The following is an 18,908-nucleotide window of genomic DNA, read 5'->3' as shown; positions in this document are numbered from 1 at the left end:
GAAATAGATTTAATAGACTAAAACTAAATAGTTAACAACAATACTAAAGAACCAATATTAATCCAGATACTGATATAAAATACAGGAATTATACTCAGCCAGTTATATCAGCAGGAAGCCGTGCGCTCCCAGCAGGGACAGCCAGTGTGGGACACTGCCAGCGCAATGGCTTCAGGAGGAAGGGAAGGCCTCAGGGCTCCGGCACTGGGGCAAGAAGTTCTCTGGACCCACCACCATCAAGGGAGAGCCCCCTACGCAGCAAATTTTCTAATTTATATTGAATGGGACATTCATGGTATGAAATAATCCTGTTGGCCAGCCTGGGTCAATGCCCAGGCCTTGCTCCTCCTTGTCCCTGCACCTGGAAAGGCTCGAAAACACTAAGACCTTGAATCCCACAGAGCCTGGCTGGCTATAAAGTAAGTATTTTCACAAATTCAGACACCAGAGTCTTCTAAAAGTGCAATTTTCCCCAGCATTAGAAGAAAATTTAGTCCTGTGTCTCTCTACCCAGGACAGCCGGTAATTTCAGAGAGTTCAAAGAGGCCTGGCTGAGATGTAAAAATTACAGAAGAGAAAACCGGTTCTGTTTTACTTCAAACCGGGACAGTGTTTTTACCCGTTTGTGAAATACCTCCTAGTAAAGCAGGCAATGTCTCGACTGAAGGAAGCCCCAGAGAAATCTGGCGGATCTCTCTGCTTATTTGGATGCACAAAGCTCCACAGCAACACTGGTGCGTCTCTGAAATGGCTGGTGGCAAGCCAGCCTTATTTATTTGTTCAGGTCGACAGGTTCAAATTGCCTCAGCTAACTTACTTGGAACTAATGCCATTATAAATGTTTGTAAATGTCAGAGATTATCCTCTTGGTTGATTTTACATTACTTACTCTTCAGTGCTTTAAAATGATACAGTGCTATCCTATTTAAAAGTAGACTTTGTCCAAGTACATGCAAATGCACCAAATGTGAGTTTCCTATTGTTTTGAAGTTTTCTCCAATGGCAGAAAAAATCACCATCCAGCTTCCAGAAAGGAAGCTTCATTGTAATTCCCTTGCATTTACTTAGGAAAAAAAAATTTGCAACAAATAATAATTTTAGATTGCAGAGCTGGGAAAGTTAAGGTTCTCACCTCTCTACCAGGGAAGAGGCATATTTAAATATATAATTTATAGTAGACGCTGAGATTTACTGCCATTTAACCTCTCTGCCCTAGAGTTATCAGGAGAGGAAGATAGAAGTACCAGTAGCACTTCCTAGGAGCGAAGCCAGAGTGTTTGCTTTGAAAAGAAAACTTTTTCCCCCCCCGATTTCATCTCTCAAATTCCTTTTAGAAGAATACTTAGAAAGGGAAAGCTAATGAAAATTAATACAGAAATTACACAAAAAGCAGTCCTGGTCAGGTAATAATAGAATCACTCTTGTTGTAAGCAGCATCTACCATCTCATAATGGATTCAGACTCAGTAGATATTATGCTCTATTTTTATTTCTGAATTTTAGGCATACTTACATTATGCTTTGCTTGAAATGTAAAGCAATATCTAAGAAGGAATAGGGGCCAGAAGTGTCAAAAAACACAAAACCAAACCTTACTTTAAGCACTAAAAATTACAGAGGTCTTCTGTACTTAGAATCAGCATGAGCCTTACTACTTAGAGAATGGGGCTATATCCAAGATAGAACAATAGGAATTCATATATTCAAAATTTCTGCATTTTTCTGCTTCTCCATCCTTTTATATTCTTTAAAAATAAAATTTGCTCCTCACCTTAATAATCAAGAATGCTTATCACTGTAAATACTCACAGCACAACAATGCAATTTTTAATCCTGAAATAATGTGAGTGATAATCTAAACAGCAGCACATTTATTTTCCTGTCAGACCACTTAAAGAAAATTAGGTTGTACAAAAGCAAAAAGTAGCACTGGAACAAAGCAGGAAAGAAACTACTTTGAAAGAGCACATATAGAAAAGCACTTCTGTGATTTTCAGTAGCCAAAAATTTACATTAATGTTCAAATTTATCAGCTAAGGACTAATGTTGGTGACGGCGCTAGATACATCCTAGAAATAGGAGCCTCCACTGTTTGGAGAGGCGAAATGAGGTAACAAACAGAGACAAATCAGGGAACTAACTTTGAAATTATGTTTTTGCCAAGAGCACTGAGTGTTCCTATACCTGAGCACAACATCCTACTAAACCAATCTCAATGCAACATATATTTCTTCCTAACTAGGCACAGAAAAATTTTGAGAGCGATGCACTTTATTACATTCAATAAGCCACTACATAGTACAAAGTAATTCTACATTTATAAAATTTTCCCATATTCTGTTTACAGAAAATTCTGTTTACAATGGCAACACTCCTAATCTAGATACCCAGATATTAAAAACAGTCCTTTGTGAATACAGTTAATTCCATTCTAAAATACAGCTCATATTATGATAGCAAAAGAACTCTTTTCCTGGTATAATACACACCTACCTGGGAAGATTTTCACTAGAAAATCTTTTTAAGTGATGGCAGAAAGCAATACTTCTGACATCCATGATAAATATGCAAGACACAAAATAAATTCTTTATTGTCACTTCGTGAATGAATGAGAACATGAGTTTTTTACATGCTGGATGAGTTCATAATATCTCCCTTATGGTTTATTTGAACTTTTCCAGAGAAGAAGAATGATTTGCCTGGCCACATTTTATTACTTATAGCACAGATTAGAAGGAATCTTCCTTCCTCCCCAAGACATATTGCAGGTCTCTGCTAATGCCTCCTGAACACCCTTCTTCTGCAGGAGTCTTTCTTCAAAAATGGTAAAGGTGACCCCGTGTAGATGAGGGATGAGATGCAACAAAGAACCTTAAGCATCATTAGCTATGGAGATCACACTGGTTTAGGCAAACTACCAAAGACGAGCGAGCAGTCTGCTGGAATGTTCAATGTTCTCTCACCAAATATAAGTGCGGGTTCAGAATATGTCTATGAGAAATGCACATTGCAGGATCAGCACAAATGCACACCATGCATACCAATTCGAAACGCCTTCCTAAATTCATGGAAAAGCACCTTCCTGATTTGTTTCTCTGAGCAAAAATTGTTCTATACAGACAATAACTGATATTAAGAACTTTCCCAGGGACCGCTAGATTCAACATATTATGTAAATGATGGAATTCATAACTTTTCCTCATCTAAAATGTAATTATAACTCTTCTCTGTGATATAGCAACAGACAATCCTTCTCTGCAAGGAGATGATCCTAATCAGGTTAACCTGAATTTTGACATTGATTTGCATAGGAAAAATATTGGGACCCTGAGTACTTATGCATAAAACAGCAGTTATCTGCCTCTAAGTCATTTCCTACATCAGTGCTGATCTGTCACAGGACTCTCCCAGCTTCCAAATTGAGCTTCTGAAGTGGTCTGATTTCCACATCACTGTTCCAAAGTCAGCAGCTATTAGCCATAACTTATATAATATGACAACACTCCTCAGTGTCCCACTCTTCAAATGCCCTTAGTAATCGCCATCATTCAAAATTTAGGATTATGCATGCTGGGAAAACGTAGTTCCTCAGTAGAGTGTTTGTTATGCACAGAAGTTCCTCTCAAACCTTTACTCTTTAGCTCTCGGAGGTAACATGAGCTCTGTGAACGCAAGCGCTTCACAGCAAATACAATTCAGGTGGAGGGAGGTCATCCTGCCCCTCTGCTCTGCCCTGGGGAGGCCCCATCTGGAGCTCTGGGACCAGTTCTGGGCTCCCCAGTTCCAGAAGGACAGGGAACTGCTGGAGAGGGGACAGCAGAGGGCTACAAAGATGATGAGGGGCCTGGAGCATCTCTCTTGCAAGGAGAGGCTGAGGGACTTGGGTGTCTTTTTAGCCTGGAGAAGAGAAGGCTGAGGGAGGATCTGATCAACGCCTATAAATACTTAAAGGGAGGGTGTCAAGAGGATGGGGACGGTCTTTTTTCAGTGGTGCCCAGGGACAGGACAAGAGGAAATGGGCACAAACTTGTACATAGAAGAAGTTCCACCTAAACATGAGGAGGAACTTCTTTGCTGTGAGGGTGGCAGAGCCCTAGCAGAGGCTGCCCAGGGAGGTGGTGGAGTCTCCTTCTCTGGAGACATTCAAACCCGCCTGGACACGTTCCTGTGCGACCTGCTCTGGGTGGACCTGCTCTGGCAGGGGGTTGGACTAGATGATCTCCAGAGGCCCCTTCCAACCCTGTGCGATTCTGTGAGTCAGAGTGACAGAACTGAGCCCTTCCTGTTTAAACAGGACTTAGTTCTCAAGCACACACCCCCTCTGCCTGTTTACACCACTCCAGACCTTGAAATAGGTGCAAATACCAACATTAGATCAAACACAGGCCCATCCCCCAGCAATGTCTCTATGCATACCACAGAGTCATTAGATACCTGCACGGTGTGAACGATGGAGACGTAGATGGTGTTCCTACGCACAGAAGACAGACAACGAGTGACTGAATGACTGACTGACCAAATGTCCTCAGAAGTAAAAGCAACACAACGGTCAGCGCTCAGTTCCTCTCAGAGGTCCAAAGGGCCAGCCACAGATCCTTGCACAGAAAAGGGGGAAAGCAAAATGCCCTACAACAGGAGCAACTGCAGCCCTTAGACCACCATTGGAGTCCCTGAGACCATTTGAGATTTCCTAATGCTTTATGTTACAAATTTTACAAGAGGCCACATTGGTCCATCGTAAATGGTGAGACATGGCTGCAGTCCAAAAAAACATGGCTCGAAACTCAGCAAGAGAAAAGCTTCACTAAAAAAAAAGAAAAAAAAAAGCATCCCCTGAGAAGACTGGCTCAGAAGGAATCACAGAATCGCAGAATCACAGACTGACATGGGGTTGGAAGGGACCTCTGGAGATCATCTAGTCCAACCCCCTGCCAGAGCAGGGCCACCCAGAGCAGGTTGCACAGGAACGTGTCCAGGTGGGTTTGAATGTCTCCAGAGGAGACTCCACCACCTCCCTGGGCAGCCTCTGCCAGGGCTCTGCCACCCTCAAAGTGAAGAAGTTCCTCCTCATGTTTAGGTGGAACTTCTTACATTCAAGTTTGTGCCCATTTCCTCTTGTCCTGTTCCTGGGCACCATTAAAAAAGACTGTCCCCACCCTCTTGACACCCTCCCTTTAAGCATTTATAAGCATAAATTCATTCATAAAACAAATTCATTTTCTACCAATGACTTTCAATGTTATTTTATTCAGATCAAGGCAAAAGAGTTAAACAAGAATCAAGCGTAAGAGAGAAATTCAGATGTGCCTTCCAGCAAGCTTGTCTCTGAAAAGGACTGACTTCACCTCACTTGGCTTCTCAGCACCTCGAGGTGAGAGAAGCGTGAACAAAAGCAGTATTTTTGCCTGTACCCTGAAATCTGGAGGCCATGACTTGGTCAGTCATCTGAGTGATCAACTCACCATCGCTCCACCATCAAATATTTGACAGGGTGTTATTTTATCAGCGCTGAGAAGTACCGATGTCTCAATTTGCTGCAGAGAGTTTCTGAGGGTAGAAGTCTTTTCAGTGGGCAGACCACACGAAAAGAAATACCTAAAAAAATCTTTGAAAATTATTACAGAGGAAACCAGTTGATTTCCATGTATTTGAGTGGAGCTAAGCTTTTACTGTCACTGTCCTTGAAAGCCTTTCTATTTGCACAGAGGAAAAAACAGAGGGTATTTGATTGCATTAAATACAATATTATACATATCAGTGTCTTTACTCTCAATTAAACTATGTGTTTTTTCATATTCTCCAACAGAAATAACTGAATGGACTCAAACATAATGAAGTGAGTTAAACAGAAACAAAAAGAGTTTTTTTAGTACTAATATGGCCCCATTTATTTAACAATGCCTCTTCTCTTTTGGGGATCTTAACCTATTAAAAAATCAGGTTAATTTTAGTTTGCTTTAGTTTTTAAGGGTTTTTAAAGAAACGGAAAAGAGAGTAGGCAAAAAGAAAAATATGAATTGTTTAAATGTCTTGAGAAATGGCCAAACTTTCAGATGATACTTAATTGGAAGCACAGCAAATGATGAAAGAGTATGCAGGAGAGCTTTAAACTAAACCCTCAAGCAAGCAGACAGCACATGCAATTAAATGGGGACAAATTTAGAATGAGACTACAGGGAAAAAAAAAACAACAAACCAAACTTCAAAACTTCTTCTGTTGAACAGAAAAAGTAACACTAAGGTAAGAAAATATGGAGAAAGGGATTAAAGACTTCATGACAGAAAATGTACATAGTTAACAACTAATACTTCCAAAGGCTTTTTGTTGGAAAAATGAAAAGTTACCTCTGTAAGTGGGACTAGTTAGCCAAGATTCAAATTCTACTTGCCCACATAAATTTACAGATCGCAACAGGAGATGCATTCTCTGGCCTTTAGGTAAAAAGTTATTTTGCAGAACAGTGGACATACTGCAGACAACAGAAATCTAGAAAGCATTAACGTAGAATAGCTACGAACAGGATCTAAATGTCTTGAAAAACAGCCAATTTTTCCCAGTGCGATTAGATCTAATTAGTGCTAAGCTTTCATTAGAAACCCTTTTTTTTTAAATAAATAATGGGCAATTTATTACACACTGTCCCTTTTTTATGATGCCTTTATAGAACAGCTGGGTGCTTTGAATTTATTAAAAAAATTCCTGTTGAAAATCTATGAGCTAGCTTGTTGCACCTTTCAGCACTAACTCAGCTACAGGAAGGCAGCAATTTTGTCGCTGAGGAGAACTGCTTGAATTATTGCTCTTCTCTCAGTGTGGCTGATCCTGCATCTAAGTAAATCTCACAGGATTCATCAGCAAATCACACAGTATGCTCTACTCAGTGCCTACCACTAAATTATCTTTTAGGGACCCACACTGAGATTTCATTAGTCCTATTTCCAACTTTTAAAAGCTATATTCAGAGATTGCTTCAATCTTTCTTTCCTTTATGGGGATTCGCAAATTCAGACATGAGACTTAAAAGGAAAGCTCAAGTATATTTGTGGAAAACCTGAGGGAAGACGACAGGTTTTTCAGACCACCTAGAAAGCTGGGATGCTTCATCCTTTTCTTTAACCACACTGACTAAAATTGTGCATAACAATAGGGATTTAGCACAGAAAAAAGCTAGTCTTCTAATTTAGCACAGCTTTGTGAGAGCATTATTCTTTCCCTGTTGGAAAGCAGAGGGAAATGCATTACTCTGTATTACACCCTGTATTACTCCTGCAAAGGTTGCTGAGATATCTGTAGAGATTCACACAATGAGACTGATGTTGTAAATTACAAAGCAGCACCTCACTGAAAAACATAAAGAGGTATTTCTGGAAACCAAAGTGAGAACAGTCAGTCTTTCAGCTCCTTTATCTCAGCAATCACAATTCACAATTCAAGGCAACAGAAGCAGTAAAATAAGTATAATCAAAGAAACTCACCTGTCACTTGTCTAGATAATTTTAATAAATAATGGGAGGGGGGAGGGACATGACTAGGGGGCTATTTCCTAAAGAAAGAGTCCTGATCTGTTGGTCTTTGCCAAGATATTTTCTTTCATAAGTTCTGGTAGTGGATGGGCCATATAGTATCCTCTGCGATGCAGAAAATCTGTATTCTCTTCAATATAGAAAATACACACACCTGCTAGGGTTGGAGGCAAAGATGGACGTTCACCCAGAAATCAATCATGTTATGGTTAGTTACCCTTTTCCTCATTAGCAGAGCTGGCTGTAGAGCAAACATCTGGTCCAGACACATGGATCTTTAATAAGACATGGCAATAATTTGTTTTCCAATTTTCCATAACATCCAAATATATCACCAAGAGCACAGTCTGGAGTAACCCCTCTACTCTTTTTTTTTTTTTTTTTTTTTTGCTGTGAGGGAAAAAAAAAACCCAAAACATTTAAGGCCACATCCAAAAAGGAAGCACAAGTGAGGGCTCAAAAGCTGCAGCTGAAAAATATATGTACAGCTTATAACTGCTTGCTGATAGAAATATTTACATATTTAAGTCTGTACCATCGACTTCAAGAGATCGTGGCGCTAGTCTGGGCCTTTGAGCACACACAGCACAAACCTATCACTGCTTTGCTGTAATTCAACACTGTAATTAACATTTCTCAAGGGAGTTATAAAGTCCTGTTTACCCCCCTTTTCATTGTCTTGGAAACTAAAACAGAGAGCTAAGTAATAAATTTGAGGCCCCAGGAAGAAGAGCCATCACACAAGGAATCCGTGCTCTGAGTAAGGGAAACAATTTTTCTGTCTTCAGAGTAAGTTTTCATCACTGACCCTTTGAGTGGGAATGTTTAACATCCCCTAAAACGCTATATTCTCCTCCATTGTTTTTTCACAGGAAGAGCTTCCCAGAATACATAACATTTTGTCTTCTGTTTTTCTCTCCTCTTAATCTTAAGCCATCAAGGAAAAGTTTAACTCATACGTCACTTTACTTAGATTTTTTACATTAATGTTCTCTCTAGGCATATGAATAAAACCAAGACTCAGGAGGGGTCCACCTGGAGTTCAACACTCTGAACAGTACTACATGGACAACCTGCACGAAGTGATCCAAAACATCTCCAAAATTGTTATCTTGGAAAAACTGATCATAGACAACCACCTCAAACATAATTTTAGATGGCCAAATATGGAAGAAGCAGCTTTGTTCCCAAAGTTCCCCACTGAAGTGTCACTAGACCAGACCACACACGAGTCTCATCAGCACGAAGGACTTGTTGTCCTGCCACCACACATGACTCACTTTTAACCCACATAAACTACAATTTTCTCTCTGCAATGGATCCCCAACCACTGCTTAGTCTCTGCTATCAGCTGGGTGGTATCGATCCCAGCAAACTTTCTTTGCAGAAAAGGACCTGGGGGTGTTGGTGGACACCGGCTGAACAGGAGCCAGCAGTGTGCCCAGGTGGCCAAGAAGGCCAACAGCATCCTGGCCTGTGTCAGGAACAGTGTGGGGAGTAGGGCCCGAGAGGTGATTGTCCCCCTGTACTCGGCACTGGTGAGACCCCACCTCGAGTACTGTGTCCAGTTTTGGGCCCCCTACCATAAAAAAGACATTGAGGTGCTGGAGCGGGTCCAGAGAAGGGCAACGAAGCTGGTGAGGGGTCTGGAGAGTAAGTCTTATGAGGAGAGGCTGAGGGAGCTGGGGGTGTTCAGTCTGGGGAAGAGGAGACTGAGGGGAGACCTTATCGCTCTGTACAAGTACCTGAAAGGAGGGTGTAGAGAGACGGGGGTCGGTCTCTTCTTCCAAGTCACAGGAGATAGGACAAGGGGCAATGGCTTCAAGTTACGCCAGGGGAGGTTCAGGTTGGATATTAGGAAACATTTCTTTACTGAAAGGGTTATCCAGCATTGGAATGGGCTGCCCAGGGAGGTGGTGGAGTCACCATCCCTGGAGGTATTTAAGAAACGTGTAGACATGGTTCTTCAGGGCATGCTCTAGTGCCCAAGATTACTGGTTTGTGGTGGGGTGCTGTGTGGGTGGGTGATGGTTTTTGGTTTGGTGGTTGTTGTTGTGTGTTTAGGTGGTGGGTGGTGGTTTGTGGGGGGTTTTTTGTGTGTTTTTTGTTTTTGTTTTTGTGTTGGTTGGACTCAATGATCTCTGAGGTCCCTTCCAACCACTACGATTCTGTGATTCTGTGATTTAAATATCTAACAAGAACGAGAATGCCAATTCATTTCACCCAGACCACTGAACAGTCTTCTGGCAATAATGACTCCAACCCACTATTGACACGGCTGGAAAAGGACTAATGACTTAGATAAGAAAGACTCTTTATGACATCAGCAATCTTTTTGCCCTCTACTCGCCCCCACTGCAATCCTTCTAAAACTTTAATCAGGGAAGGAGGTTAAGGAAAGATGGCTTGTAATGCAGGATCAGATACAGTGCTTCACAAACTTCAGCTTTTAACCACATTTCATTTTTAATAGTCATATCCCAGATTATTTATTTTTCAGGCAGCATCTTAAGTCATTTGAACAACTTTGTGAGCAATTTCCTTTACTCCATTTCTTCAGACATTTGCAGTAATTTCATAGGTACCAGCTCTTTACATTATTTTCTAGCTCATCACTTTTGCTATTATTTTGACTCAGAGCTCATTTCTTTGATGTATAATAATTTGTTGTGAGAACACAGGATATCAAAGGACAGAAATATCTTTATCATCTAACACGCACCATGATCTACATGTCAGAAAGAAAATGGTAAGGTTATTATTTATGCTTCCCCCCAACCATCTCTCTTGCACAAAAGTCAGCCTGCTACCATTCCAATTACAGCATACAATTCATTTCACACCAAAGAAACTTCATTTAATACCAGGCAAGGAGAATTCACACACTGAGCCTTGAGCTGTAAAATCCTGCATTCTATATTGTACAGAGTAAGAAAAGTCCAGCTCCCTTTGTCACACGATTGTAACATCATCTAGAACATAAGATTTGGGTCCCACCTGTAACGCTTATTGTATTTCTTTTTTCTTGCTTTGGTTTATTGTTGCTCTTTCCTACTTCTCTTTTCCTCTTTGACGTGAAAGAAACTTAATTTAGCCAACCAAGACAGAACCTCTTTTCATGTCATTGTCAGCTCATGACCTGAAAGGTGGCTGATGTATGTTTGCTGGGTCTTGGGCTGGATGCTAATATGGCACAGTGTGTCTGTCATTCCAACTTGGGAAGCTGCAAGCTAAAAATTAGCATCAAAAATAAAAAGCACAATACCAACTTCTGTTGTTCTCTCCCCTTTTTTGTCTATTTGTCTTTTTTGGTTCCCAGCAAAGCCATATGGGAGCATAAACTTAGGAAAAGCCATAGCCTGAATACACCTCAAATACATTTTTCTTTTTCAAAAAAAGACATTTGGTAAAGTCTTTAATACTAGCTATAATATAGTTTAACAGCAAGAAGAACTTCCATCTAAAATCTTTCTGTATACAGAGGAAAGTGATTAGGGGATGCTGGTGAAATGAAAACCTTTTACCTTTTACTGTATTATGTATAATTACAGGTTTTATTTTAAAGTTTATATTTCAAAACCTCACTTAACAAATTACATTTCAAATGTTCTAACTACTTTCCTTCTTTTTTCTGCATTTCTATGAAAAATTTAAAACAATGTTCTGTACAATTGTGGACTCTGAAACTCTCAAGTCCTGAATATCATAAAGTGAGAGAGCCAGGCTAACACCTCGGACCGTTTAAAAACACTTATTCCCTTGAAAACACCATCAGAATTAAATTGATGGCATTTTTAAATAAAAATTTTAAATTAATAATAAAATTAAAGAGAGCCAGGCTAACACCTCGGACCATTTAAAAACACTTATTCCCTTGAAAACACCATCAGAATTAAATTGATGGCATTTTTAAATTATGCTGGTAGTGCACGTTTGTGGGGAAGTGGATATTCATACCTTTAGTGAGAAAAGGCAATACTGATTTCTTATTAAAAAATGACCATTTTAATATTGACTTTGTTCCATCATAGACTATATCTCCTTAGAAATACCTGTGCCAGTCCTGACAGCAAAATTCCACCTTTCTTGTAACTGCCCTCCTGTTCCCCATCTCACCCTACACTTGCAATGCCTGATGTTTCCATTATATCCAGCCACAGCAATGTATTATTTCAAAAGCATCCTAAAACTTGCCTTCCTCCTCAGCACATAAAAGACATTTATTCACTCATCTAACTGTCTAATTTTCCCCTTCATTTAAAATTATTGAGTCTCTGGGAATCCTACAACATGCTAGTGATGGGTTGTGTCCAGGTTCCTAGATGAAATGACATCTCAGGTATCTGTTGTTGTCTCCTAGCTGTGGTACCTGGGAGAATTTTTGCTCCATGTAATCAACCATCACGACAAAAACTGCTTGATAATAAAAAATTCTACGTCAAAGCTGAAAATGAGTTAGTGATTGATCTTCATGTGATAGCCCTTGTTCTCTCTTCCCAACGTCTGCCTGAAATATTTGGTATCATCACTTGCTTCATCCTGTTCAATGTAAAGCTACAAATCCGTTCAGAAAACAATGTTTTCCTACGGGTCTGCAAATGCTTAGCACATTTCTGGGCTCTGCAAGATAGCAATAATAATAATCACTTCCCAGTAGCCTCCAGCCCTAGAATAGCTGCAAATGTTAATGCTAAATTAACACGTCAGTGTGCAACGTACTCTTGGATTGCAATTCACAAGGTAGATTTGAACCAGAAAAAAACCCTAAAAGGCTAAACGAACAGAAAGCAACAGATCAGAGACCTTCTGAAGGACAGAGATATTTTTCTTCTTCAAAGCCAAGAATCCAAATTATCTGGTATTTTTTACCATAAACGAAATACATTATTGCATAATATTAATCTAAAAATCACAGAATCACAGAATCACAGAATCTTCTAGGTTGGAAGGGACCTTAAAGATCATCTTGTCCAACCGTCAACCTCACTGACAAAAATAGACACCCACACAACAAACAAGGAGCATCATCACTAAACCAGACCTCCCAGCACTACATCAACCCGGCTTTTGAACACCTCCAGGGATGGTGCCTCAACCACCTCCCTGGGCAGCCCATTCCAAGGGCTGAGAACCCTTTCGGGGAAAAAATTTTTCCTAATATCCAGCCTGAACCTCCCCTGGTGCAACTTGAGGCCATTTCCTCTTGTCCTGTCGCCTGTGACTTGGGAGAAGAGACCGACCCCCACCTCTCTACACCCTCCTTTCAGGGAGTTGGAGAGAGCAATAAGGTCTCCCCTCAGCCTCCTCTTCTCCAGGCTGAATAACCCCAGCTCCCTCAGCCTCTCCTCATAAGACTTGTGCTCCAGACCCCTCACCAGCTTTGTTGCCCTTCTCTGGACCCGCTCCAGCACCTCAATGGCTTTTTTATGGTAGGGAGCCCAAAACTGGACAAATAACCAACTACATGTTGCTGCTTCACAAGAAAAGGATAAGGGTATGAGTCTATCTAACTTTATATGCAAGGATGTCAAGTACAGCAGGATTTCAAAGCCTACCTCTACCAGGGAAGGGAACACTGTCAGAATTTTGGCTAGCTGAACACAAGCTGAGCACAATGCAGAAGTTGCTGTGAGTCTGGCAGCAGGGAACGCTGCCACCCTGGCACCTACTGAAGCACAGGGTGTGCTCATCTCCATATCAATGCGCCACATGTTTCTCCAAGACAAAGCTGTTTCACACCACTGCTGCTATTTGAACTTTGGAAATAAAGGAAAGGTTTCTACATTGCTGTTAAAAACAATGAAACTCACACCCTTTGTGCACGGGATACAGTTAAGGGAAGGCTGACCTTTCTAGGGCTGTATTTAGTGACTGTGTGCAGAAGGAGCCTACTGTAATAGAGCTGTGTTGTGCAGGAAAGACAAGCATCACTTGAAATTCAGAACACAGGGTAATAATACCTAGCAATAGCAGTAGGTGATGTCTTCCAGATTTAGAAGAAGATTGTCTTACTGTAACTTTGTTAGCTTGCTTAGTGAGCCTATAGCAAAACCTGGGAATCGGCAGTAAAGTGAAATTTAAGTGATTTGTCCAAGGTCACAGTTTCAGGCAGAAATCCATGAAACAACAGTTTGTCCCACATGCGTGTCCCTTGGTGTTTTAATAAGACCAGGTTTCTTCTTTATCCCACAAAGAAAGAAATGCTTTTGAGACTTTTCACAAATCATGACTAAAATACATTGTAAAAATACAGTAAGCTGGAAAGCATTAGGAGGGAAAACCAAAACCTTCTACAAAGGTCACATCAAAAGCTCAGAAGCTGTGCCATGTCAAATTCCAATGCAGGGCACCATCATGTCCAAAAAGTTATTACTGGGAAGGAAACCCCTCTTCCCTGCAAGGAGAGTGAGTGAATGTTTCAATGACGTAAAACAAAGAACATTTAAACCCACTTCTTCTAGCTAAGAGCAAACTAATCATTTTTAAACCTGAAGCTTCAAATGCACGTAATGAAGTCATTATTGCACATGAATATGACTCCTCAATCAAAATGCTTAAAATCTCTGCCCAAATAATTTTGTTTAGATTAAAAAGAAACCATGTCATCTACTATTCAATTTACAGTAATTCTTTATTCTCTATTCCCTGGGTTTCCTTACAATGTTCTTTTCTTTTTACGTTGACTACAGGGAGGAAAGAAGAGAAAAAAAGAAAGAAAAAAAAAAACCCTATTCAGAAAAAAGTATCAGAAAGCACATTCAAAGGTTACCTGTAAACTTGCAAGAAGTTGAATTTTATTTCATACACAACAGCAAATGTGGAGAAAAAAAATTTTGCTCCCGTACTCTAAAGAGTAGATGCTTTTAGATGCTTTTAAGAAAACAGAAATAGAAACTGAATCTGGTATCCTTTTGCAGAATCACAGAATCACAGAAGGGTTGAGGTTGCAAGGGACCTCTCCAGATTTAGTCCAGCCCCTACTTAAAGCCAGGTCAGCTAGAGCAGGTTGCTGAGGCTGTATCCAGTCAGGTTTTAAATATCACCAAGCAATTACCTTTTTGGGCAACCTATTCCAGTGTTTGATAACCCCCACAGTAAAATGTGCTTTCTTATGTTCAGATGGAATTTTCTGTATTTCCCTTTGTGCCTTCTGACTCTTGTTCTGTCACTGGACACTGCTGAGAACAGCCTGGCTCCAACTCCTTTTCACCCTCCCATCAGGTATTTCTCCATGTGGATAAGACACTGGTGAACCTCCTCTCCTCCAGGCTGAACAATCCCAGCCCTCTCAGCTTCTCCTCACTGTCAGATGCTCCAAGCCCACAGGCATCATCGTGGCCCTTTGCTGTACTTGCTCCAGTATGTCCATATCTCTCTCATACTGGGGAGCCCAGAACTGGACACAGCACTCCAGTGCTATTATTCACCAGTGCTAAGCAAAGGAGAAGGATCACCTTCCTCAATCTGCTGGCAATACTCCTCCTAATTCAGCCCAGGATACCATTAGCTGCCTTTGCTGGTTCATGTCCAGCTTGGTGTCCACCAGGAGCCTCAGCACTTCTGGTGCAAAGCTACTTTCCAGCTGGTTGTCCCCCAGCCTGTACTGGTTATCCCATGGAGCAGTACCTTGCCAGGGGCAGGACTTTGCATTTCCCCTTGTTGAACTTAACACTGTCAGAATTTTGGCTAGCTGAACACAAGCTGAGCACAATGCAGAAGTTGCTGTGAGTCTGGCAGCAGGGAACGCTGCCACCCTGGCACCTACTGAAGCACAGGGTGTGCTCATCTCCATATCAATGCGCCACATGTTTCTCCAAGACAAAGCTGTTTCACACCACTGCTGCTATTTGAACTTTGGAAATAAAGGAAAGGTTTCTACATTGCTGTTAAAAACAATGAAACTCACACCCTTTGTGCACGGGATACAGTTAAGGGAAGGCTGACCTTTCTAGGGCTGTATTTAGTGACTGTGTGCAGAAGGAGCCTACTGTAATAGAGCTGTGTTGTGCAGGAAAGACAAGCATCACTTGAAATTCAGAACACAGGGTAATAATACCTAGCAATAGCAGTAGGTGATGTCTTCCAGATTTAGAAGAAGATTGTCTTACTGTAACTTTGTTAGCTTGCTTAGTGAGCCTATAGCAAAACCTGGGAATCGGCAGTAAAGTGAAATTTAAGTGATTTGTCCAAGGTCACAGTTTCAGGCAGAAATCCATGAAACAACAGTTTGTCCCACATGCGTGTCCCTTGGTGTTTTAATAAGACCAGGTTTCTTCTTTATCCCACAAAGAAAGAAATGCTTTTGAGACTTTTCACAAATCATGACTAAAATACATTGTAAAAATACAGTAAGCTGGAAAGCATTAGGAGGGAAAACCAAAACCTTCTACAAAGGTCACATCAAAAGCTCAGAAGCTGTGCCATGTCAAATTCCAATGCAGGGCACCATCATGTCCAAAAAGTTATTACTGGGAAGGAAACCCCTCTTCCCTGCAAGGAGAGTGAGTGAATGTTTCAATGACGTAAAACAAAGAACATTTAAACCCACTTCTTCTAGCTAAGAGCAAACTAATCATTTTTAAACCTGAAGCTTCAAATGCACGTAATGAAGTCATTATTGCACATGAATATGACTCCTCAATCAAAATGCTTAAAATCTCTGCCCAAATAATTTTGTTTAGATTAAAAAGAAACCATGTCATCTACTATTCAATTTACAGTAATTCTTTATTCTCTATTCCCTGGGTTTCCTTACAATGTTCTTTTCTTTTTACGTTGACTACAGGGAGGAAAGAAGAGAAAAAAAGAAAGAAAAAAAAAAACCCTATTCAGAAAAAAGTATCAGAAAGCACATTCAAAGGTTACCTGTAAACTTGCAAGAAGTTGAATTTTATTTCATACACAACAGCAAATGTGGAGAAAAAAAATTTTGCTCCCGTACTCTAAAGAGTAGATGCTTTTAGATGCTTTTAAGAAAACAGAAATAGAAACTGAATCTGGTATCCTTTTGCAGAATCACAGAATCACAGAAGGGTTGAGGTTGCAAGGGACCTCTCCAGATTTAGTCCAGCCCCTACTTAAAGCCAGGTCAGCTAGAGCAGGTTGCTGAGGCTGTATCCAGTCAGGTTTTAAATATCACCAAGCAATTACCTTTTTGGGCAACCTATTCCAGTGTTTGATAACCCCCACAGTAAAATGTGCTTTCTTATGTTCAGATGGAATTTTCTGTATTTCCCTTTGTGCCTTCTGACTCTTGTTCTGTCACTGGACACTGCTGAGAACAGCCTGGCTCCAACTCCTTTTCACCCTCCCATCAGGTATTTCTCCATGTGGATAAGACACTGGTGAACCTCCTCTCCTCCAGGCTGAACAATCCCAGCCCTCTCAGCTTCTCCTCACTGTCAGATGCTCCAAGCCCACAGGCATCATCGTGGCCCTTTGCTGTACTTGCTCCAGTATGTCCATATCTCTCTCATACTGGGGAGCCCAGAACTGGACACAGCACTCCAGTGCTATTATTCACCAGTGCTAAGCAAAGGAGAAGGATCACCTTCCTCAATCTGCTGGCAATACTCCTCCTAATTCAGCCCAGGATACCATTAGCTGCCTTTGCTGGTTCATGTCCAGCTTGGTGTCCACCAGGAGCCTCAGCACTTCTGGTGCAAAGCTACTTTCCAGCTGGTTGTCCCCCAGCCTGTACTGGTTATCCCATGGAGCAGTACCTTGCCAGGGGCAGGACTTTGCATTTCCCCTTGTTGAACTTCAAAGAATCATAGAATCATTGAGGTTGGAAGAGACCCTTGGGATCATCGAGTCCAACCGTCTCCCCTACTCTACATAGTCCTCCCCTACACCATGTCCCTCAGCACTGCATCTAAACGGCCCTTAAACACAGCCAGGGATGGGGACTCCACCCCCTCCCTGGGCAGCCTGTTCCAATGCCCGACCACTCTTTCGGTGAAAAATTCTTTCCTAATGTTCAATCTAAACCTCCCCTGTTGGAGCTTGAAGCCGTTCCCTCTTGTTTTGTCGTTAATGACCTGTGAGAAGAGACCAGCACCAACCTCTCTACAGTGTCCTTTCAAGTAGTTGTAGAGAGTGATGAGGTCTCCCCTCAGCCTCCTCTTCCTCATACTAAACAGCCCCAGCTCCATGAGACTCCATGAGACAACTGCCCTCTTCTCCAGCTTGTCAAGGTCCCTCTGAATGGCAGCTCAACTCTATCAACCACTCCTTTTCTGTTGTCCACAAAGCTGATGAGGGTGTACTCTGTGCCATCATCAAGGTCATTAACAAAGATGTTATTTCATCAGTTTATCTACGGGGATGTTATGTGAGACAGTGTCAAAAGCTTTAACTTAGCCAAGACAAACGATTTCCACTGCTCTTCCCTCACCCACCAACTTAGTGATCTCATCACAGGAAGTTATCAGGTTGGTCAGACATGATTTTCCCTTCCTAACTACTACTCTTGATCACCCTTTTGTCCTTTTCACATTCAAAAATGGTTTCCTGAATTATTTGCTCCACCACCTTCTCAGGCATTAACATTAGGCTTGTGGCTCCCCAGACCCACCTTCTTGTCATTCTTGAAATAGGAAATGACATTTTCTTTCTGCCAGTCCTCAGGAACCTCCCCCAGCCTCCAAAACCTTTCAAGGATGATTGAGAGTGGCCTTGCAGTGGCATTTGCCCACTCCCTTAACATTCACGGGCACAGGGAGCCAGATGTCAACAAGTCTTTAGTTGTCAATTTCTAGGACAATTTTGCCCAAGCATCAGTACGATCAATTATCAGAATATTTCTGTATATTCTTAATGACACACCATTATTAGCAGCTAGTGATCATAATTACTTGTGTATTTTAAAGACAAAGCAAGATATACCCAGGTAGGAGAGGGGCTGAAAATGCTGATGGTGTAAAAAAGAAGAAAGGAAGAAGGAAGGACACAATTTGCCAAGGATCTCAGTACCTGGCACGGGACAGAAGGAAATGTTGTAACTCATATATTATTTTAAAAGCCACACTTACAGTCCATTCATCTGAAAATTTTGGTCATAACACCTGTGAGTTTCTCTACCCAGGAGCAATGCCTGAGAGAGAAAATTTTCCTGTGACTGAAAGCAGACCTAGCCTGTGGCAGGCGGGGATTTATTAAGTCCTGAGAGGCTGCTGCTTCTGCTTTCTTACTTGAGGACTCCCCTCTAAGAGAGAAGCACAACTGTAACTGAATAAAAAGCTGGTAAGTCCCATTTGTAGCTCAGTGAATTGCCAGAATAATACACAGCAGCTGAACTATACCTGTGAAACTGGTATTCCACAAAAAAGTCTATTAAGTCTATTTTTACTCCATAAAAATATTCCGTTCTATTATCAGGATAC

This window comes from Calidris pugnax, unplaced genomic scaffold, assembly GCF_001431845.1.
Source record: "Calidris pugnax isolate Ruff unplaced genomic scaffold, ASM143184v1 scaffold41, whole genome shotgun sequence".
NCBI lineage: Eukaryota > Metazoa > Chordata > Aves > Charadriiformes > Scolopacidae > Calidris > Calidris pugnax.
Note: the sequence above shows the minus strand (reverse complement) of the source record.